Raw genomic sequence first — 7,547 nt, 5'->3', positions numbered from 1 at the left:
AAATGTGAAACTGAGGCAGCTCAATCCTTCCCTTTGGAGGATGTTTTGCCCTTTGTCTGACACTTCAGAAACTGGTTACAGGGTTTGTACAAGGTGTGGAGATGGGGTGCATGTAAGTTCCTTTGTATAATGTGGAACTAGAGTTTGATCTTGTTTCTGGTTCCGTTATCGTTGGAGTGAGGCCTAGCCTACCGATGAAGGGGGTTTCATTCATTTTGGGCAACGATTTTAAGGAAGTGAAGGTTGTGCCAAATCCTGTAATTTGTAACCCAGAGTAGAAGAACCTGATGGGTTATCAGAAAAGGAGCCATGAGTGAGAAAAAAAAGGTTTTGCTGAGATACGTTGAGATGAGTTTGATAAAGTTTAAAGGGTTAATTTGACAGAGATGGTGTGCTGATGAGGAAATGTGCCACTTTCTGGGCAAGACGATTGGCCCAGTGTATCTGAAATTGTCATTCTAGTTACACTTCTACAAGCGATACTGAGGTTGGCTCACGATGGTAGTATGGCAGCCCATCTTTGGATCAACAAGACGTATGACTATATCTTGCGTAACTTCTTCTGGTCTGGTCTGAAACAGGATGTTGTGGTGTTCTGTAAATCCTGTTACGTTTGCCAGCGGAAGGGTAAACCGAACAAAGTTGTATTGGTTGCACTTTTGCAGCCTTTTCCTGCTTTTGACTAACCTTACAGCAGGGTTCTGCAGGACTGTTTTGGTCCTTTGCCCAAAACAAAGAGATACACAACTCCCTCTCGGATAATGGCTGAACTATGGCTCTTTTAGCCCCCAAGAGGCCAACATCTTGCTAGGTGTTTGACTAAGATTGCTATAGTATATTATTAAGAAGAGGTTCTACTTTAAAAACAATTTGCTTGCTCGCTTCACTTTAAAAAAATGTATTGGTTTAACAGTTAATATAATGTGTTCAGCCTTACGGGGGAAAGGTAAAATAAGGCCAGGGCTTTTGATATGGGAAGAAATAAGCTAAAAACAGGACAGAAGCAACAAAGCAAATTTGATTTGTAATGTAGCAACATCTCTCTAGTTACTGGTAAAGAGATATCTCTCTAGTTACTGGTAAAGAGATATCTCTCTAGTTACTGGTAAAGAGATGATGAGCTGTAATTGGGGGAAGATCTCTTACTAGTGCAGACTGTTGTAGAGACAGATTCACTCTGTTCCCCATTGCTCAGCACAGTTGTAACACTAACAGTGTACTCTGTGCCAGGTTGCAGGTTTGAAAGTGTTTTGTGGCAGTTGTCAGTATTGGCTCTGTTCCTGGGCTGCAGTAGGATATGGACTTTCTCCATCTCTTCAGCCTTGATCCAGCTGAGATTGAAGAGGTCTCTTCCAAAAGGAACATCTTTAAATCTGGGTGCTATGAGCACTGTAATAAAACCTATACTTGTTTAGAAGAGATGGGCTGTTTTTGACAGAGTCACAAAATGTCTCTAGGAATGAATGAATTATGTAGTCTGCAGGTAGGTAATGATTTAGTGATGGATGTGGATGAGAGGTAGTCTTGTGGTTAAGCGTGTTGGGCCACTAAACGAAAGGTCGCTGGTTTGAATCCCTGAGCTGACTCGGAAGGCACTTAACCCTAATTGCTCAGGATAAGAGTGTCTGCTAAATGACTAAAATGTAGTCTGAATAAAAACACAAGTTATCCTACTGTACCTGCGGATAGGGATGCTGAGACACATCTGCTTTGTCTTCCATCTTCTCCCTCTGTAGCCACGTTGAACTGGTACTTTTCACCAGGTTTGAGTCTGCTTATTTCAACTTCATGAACATTTTTCACCCCTAGACTGCATGGTTCCACGTCGCAACCCCAGGTCACTCTGAACTTCTGTGGTCCCTTCAGCCCTTCAGGAGGACCCCAGCTCAGAGACACAGAGTCTGACGTCAGCAACAGAACCTGGATGTCACCAGGAGGGGGCAGCACTGGTGAAGGTATAACGGGTGATTGAAAAATAGACTTCAGTGACATTACAAACACACCATTTGTACTATTGAGTACCAGCAGTTGAAGGACAACAATTGACGTCTTAACAAAATGTATTCTACAAAATTGAGATTTCAATTAAATAATATTGTTTGAGTCAGTTTATTCTGTTTCCACATACTGTATACTACACATACCATCATCTGAGGCCAGCGTTTTGTGTTGGTCTCCAAAACTCTTAGGCTGTGAAAACAAAATAAGAATTTGTAATTTCTTTAAAAACAAATTATTAAGACCTGCCTAAACAAAATGATGATGGTGTAGTTCACCCAAATGACAAAATGATATATTGTTTTCCTTACCCTCTAATCAGTCCATGGAAAAGGTATGACAGCAGTCAATGCTTTGGTTTAGCTTCATTGGCACTGTTGACACATGCTAACATTTTAGCAATTGTTGTACACATCTCATTAAAGTCATGGGACACACATTAGCCTTGTTCACACATCATGTTCAAATCATCTACAAGTGATCTTGTTGAGCTTCACAATCAATTTTAGATACAGTACTTTTGGATGATTTGGACATGATACACGTAAAATGCAAACATCGGTCCCATGACTTGAATTGGATTTGAGCCACAAATGCGAAAAAACACTTGCATGTGGAAACAGTGCCAGGAAAACTAAACCAAAGCATGGATTGATGTCATACTTTCAAATAACGGAAGACATATTTCAGTTTAATGCGTTCAGTTGTACAACTGACTAGTTATCCCCTTTCCCATGTAATTTGGGATAGCAATAAAACCAGATTGAAAAACAGATCAAATAACCCCTTACAACAGGAACTGTGAAGAGACAGACATTCTATATTTTGTTTTGTATTGTATTATGTCTGTCACGTTATTTAATTGTAACATAAATATAGTGCAATATATACTACTTTGTGTTTTGCTTCCTGTTTGGACCCCAGGAAGAGTAGCCACTGCCTCAGCAGCAGATAATTGCAGATCCTAATCAGAACTAATAAAATACTAAGACCTTCATAACACAGCCAAAGGATTATTGTTGCCGTAGCACATATGAAATGTTTTTATTAGGCTGTTAGAATGTTGACGGCCCAAACTGGGATGCCTCGAGTCCCAACGGTTCTAGTGTTAATTAAGGAGTGTTCAGACATTTACTGGGACTGGAACTGCACTGTACAACCCCAAAAGAAAAGAGAACCCCAGTAGTTACCTGTCTTCCAGATTAACCACAGTAGTTACCTGTCTTCCTGATTAACCACAGTAGCTACCTGTCTTCCTGATAAACCCCAGTAGCTACCTGTCTTCCAGATTAACCCCAGTAGCTACCTGTCTTCCAGATTAACCCCAGTAGTTACCTGTCTTCCAGATTAACCACAGTAGTTACCTGGCTTCCTGATTAACCCCAGTAGTTACCTGGCTTCCAGATTAACCCCAGTAGTTACCTGGCTTCCCGATTAACCCCAGTAGTTGCCTGTCTTCCTGATTAACCCCAGTAGTTACCTGTCTACCAGATTAACCCCAGTAGCTACCTGTCTTCCAGATTAACCCCAGTAGTTACCTGTCTTCCAGATTAACCCCAGTAGTTACTTGTCTTCCCGATTAACCCCAGTAGTTACCTGTCTTCCTGATTAACCCCAGTAGTTACCTGTCTTCCAGATAAACCCCAGTAGTTGCCTGTCTTCCTGATTAACCACAGTAGTTACCTGGCTTCCAGATTAACCACAGTAGTTGCCTGTCTTCCTGATTAACCCCAGTAGTTACCTGTCTTCCAGATTAACCCCAGTAGCTACCTGTCTTCCAGATTAACCCCAGTAGTTACCTGTCTACCAGATTAACCCCAGTAGCTACCTGTCTTCCAGATTAACCCCAGTAGTTACCTGTCTTCCAGATTAACCCCAGTAGTTACTTGTCTTCCCGATTAACCCCAGTAGTTACCTGTCTTCCTGATTAACCCCAGTAGTTACCTGTCTTCCAGATAAACCCCAGTAGTTACCTGTCTTCCAGATTAACCCCAGTAGTTGCCTGTCTTCCTGATTAACCCCAGTAGTTACCTGTCTTCCAGATTAACCCCAGTAGCTACCTGTCTTCCAGATTAACCCCAGTAGTTACCTGTCTTCCAGATAAACCCCAGTAGTTACCTGTCTTCCAGATTAACCCCAGTAGTTGCCTGTCTTCCTGATTAACCCCAGTAGTTACCTGTCTTCCAGATTAACCCCAGTAGCTACCTGTCTTCCAGATTAACCCCAGTAGTTACCTGTCTTCCAGATTAACCCCAGTAGCTACCTGTCTTCCAGATTAACCCTAGTAGCTACCTGTCTTCCAGATTAACCCCAGTAGTTACCTGTCTTCCAGATAAACCCCAGTAGTTACCTGTTTTCCCGATTAACCCCAGTAGTTACCTGTCTTCCAGATTAACCACAGTAGTTAGCTGTCTTCCAGATTAACCCCAGTAGCTACCTGTCTTCCAGATTAACCCCAGTAGCTACCTGTCTTCCTGATTAACCCCAGTAGTTACCTGTCTTCCAGATAAACCCCAGTAGTTACCTGTCTTCCAGATTAACCCCAGTAGTTGCCTGTCTTCCAGATTAACCCCAGTAGTTACCTGTCTTCCAGATTAACCCCAGTAGCTACCTGTCTTCCAGATTAACCCCAGTAGCTACCTGTCTTCCAGATTAACCCCAGTAGCTACCTGTCTTCCAGATTAACCCCAGTAGTTACCTGTCTTCCTGCTTTCTTTATCTGATGGAGGGTGGTATCATGTCCATTGTGGTTTGTCTCTGCACACTGACTACAGATCAGCATCTGGTCTGTCCTGCAGAACACGTCCAGAGGACTGTAGTCATGTTGGCAGAGTTTTTGCACCAGGTCTCCAGTCACATCCACCAGTGTGTGTCTCTTTAGTTTAGGTATTGTATAGTGCTGTCTGATGTGGGTCTCACAGTAGGACACACTGCAGGTCTGACAGAACTTCACAGCTTGGACCTCAGAGCAGATATCACAGGGTACCTCTCCTGGCCTGATGGGAATTGGGAATAACAGTTATTAAATACATTGATCAAAAGAACCTCATCCATTCAGAAGCTCCAGGTGGTATCTGATTTTAAGTACCTTGGCATCATACTTGATTCCAACCTCTCTTTTAAAAAGCATGTGAAAAAGGTCATTCAGATAACCAAATTCAACCAAGCTAATTTCCGATTTATACGAAATTGTTTGACTACAGAGGTAGCAAAACTGTACTTAAAATCTATGATACTCCCCCACTTAAAATACTGCTTGACTAGTTGGGCCCAAGCTTGCTGAACAACATTAAAACCTATTCAGTCTGTCTACAAACAGGCTCTCAAAGTGCTTGATAGGAAGCCCAATAGCCATTATCACTGTTACATCCTCAGAAAGCATGAGCTCCTGAGTTGGGAAAATCTTGTGCAATACACCGACGCATGTCTTGTATTCAAGATCCTAAATGGCCTGGCTCCCCCTCCACTCAGTATTTTTGTTAAACAGAAAACCCAAATATATGGCAGCAGATCCACAAGGTCTGCCATGAGAGGTGACTGTATAGTTCCCTTAAGGAAAAGCACCTTTAGTAAATCCGCTTTCTCTGTGAGAGCTTCCCATGTCTGGAACACACTGCCATCAGACACACAACTGTACCACCTATCACACTTTCACAAAATGCATGAAGACATGGCTAAAGGTCAATCAGATTTGTGATCATAATCCCAAGCTGTGTATTGCCGCTTTCCATGTTGTCTGTAGCTTGTGAGGTGTGGAAACACTTTGTTGCTTTTATGAATTTTGTCTTGCTGCTTTTTGTTCTATGTTGCTCTGTCTGTATGCTACGTCTTGTTTGTCCTATGTTGCTCTGTCTGTATGCTATGTCTTGCTTGTCCTAACCCTCTCCCTCCCCTTTCTCTGTCTCTCCCTCTCCCCCTCCCTCCCCCTTTCCCTCTCTCTGTCTCTCCCTCTCCCCCTCTCTCCCTCTCCCCCTCCCTCCCTCCCCCTCTCTCCCTCCCTCCCTCCCCCCTTTCTCCCTCTCTCCTCCCCTTTCTCTCCCTCTCCCCCTCCCCCTCCCCCTCCCTCCCCCTCCCCCTCCCCCCCCTCCCCCCCCCTCCCAGAGGTTGCTGACTGGCTCATAGATACCCCCGTTAGTTGTTCTGACCTGTGTCTGTAGGAACACAGCAGCTGTAGTGTGTGGATGTTAGACTGCTGTAGTTCCTACAGACCCTCTCATTAATCTGAACTATACTGGCTGTTTGATAGCAACTCTGCCTGGGTTGTTAGGGCCAGAGGTACATTAGAGGACTGGGAAGACAGTCATTTTCACACTGGATATACAGTAGCATGAAATATACACGACTGAAAAGTCCCCTTAAGGCAAAAGTGACATTTCACTTAAGGCATACAGCTATAATGTATTATTACTTGTTATAAGCATGTGTGAGACCTTATAGTGCTTTATAGATTCATTTATAGTATATTACGTTTTCTTCTTTGGGTTTTTATGTAGGAGGAGGTGAGAAGTGCAATTAACCCTTAACACTCTGGTTTAATTACTGACCATGCAGGTGCCATGACAATATGTAATTAAATTAACTTAAAGGGATAGCCTAATCAAATTACAAAATGACATGTTGGTTTCCTTACCCTGTCAGCAGTCTGTGGACAAGGTATAACAACAATATATGCTTTGGTTTTTGTTTTCCTGGCCACTGTTTCAAATGCTAACTTTTTACATGCTAGCCAATGTGTCATTTATTTTTATTTGGGTGAACTATCACTTTAATAAATATGCCTTCATCATCACTTAGCTTTCCCAGGTTGTATCCACCCCCCCCCCCTCTGTTTCCAAGCTGATATGCCATTAAAATCAATTCTGAAATACTTCCTGACAGTCCATCCAGGACTCGACGTTAGCAAAATGGAAAATGACATTAAGGAGGACAATGAATTGAATTGAGTTTAATGCCCCCCCCCCCTCCTTTTTCACAGCAGATCCTAATTTACATAGCGTTTCACCACAAACGAGCTGACCTTATAAAAAGCTGCCATTTGTACAGTAACTCTGCCTGAGAGTGGTTTAATCACGCTTTAGCAAAGAAGCCATGAGGGGGAGAGAAAAACCTAAACAGCTCTTTAAAGTGTCTGTCTGCTTGCTTTAAAAAAAGGGAGAGGGAAATGAAAACACTGGCCATTGGGTCAATGTTGACTACTGTCCAAAGTGTTGTTTCCTCTCAATAAAAAACCCCCCTAGCATGAACAGGAGTGTTATACATTAACCCAACATTGACTGTTAGCCGTTGACACGGTGTGGTAACGATCACAACAATCCTCCCTAATCCTAATATGAATATAATGAATGTTAATAAGCGAAGTCGGCCACGGACCCAAACGCTACGATATTAATAGTTGAACAGGTGCAAAGGAGAAGGAGCTCCCCTCTCGTTAAATGAGCTGTACGAATGAATGATATGAAGTGTAGAGAATAACGGCACCCTATTCCCTACATAGTGAACGACTTCTGACCAGGGCCCATAAGGGGGGACGTTTTGGGACACTGACAATT

General features: G+C 42.8%; 1 protein-coding gene and 1 long non-coding RNA gene across 16 annotated transcripts in view; both read right to left on the bottom strand.

The window, feature by feature from the left end:
* Positions 1 to 7,547, bottom strand: part of ebf3a (EBF transcription factor 3a) — a 234,193-nt gene that overhangs the window by 214,216 nt on the left and 12,430 nt on the right. The window lies entirely within an intron of this gene.
* Positions 1,616 to 4,989, bottom strand: LOC139569774 (uncharacterized). The gene is made up of 3 exons (XR_011673964.1): positions 4,697 to 4,989; positions 2,145 to 2,190; positions 1,616 to 1,946 (listed from the first exon to the last, which is right to left on the bottom strand). It is a non-coding gene; the product is annotated as an uncharacterized lncRNA (long non-coding RNA).

This window comes from Salvelinus alpinus, chromosome 3, assembly GCF_045679555.1.
Source record: "Salvelinus alpinus chromosome 3, SLU_Salpinus.1, whole genome shotgun sequence".
Classification (NCBI taxonomy): Eukaryota; Metazoa; Chordata; class Actinopteri; order Salmoniformes; family Salmonidae; genus Salvelinus; species Salvelinus alpinus.
Note: the sequence above shows the minus strand (reverse complement) of the source record. Positions and strands in the feature narration are given on the sequence as shown.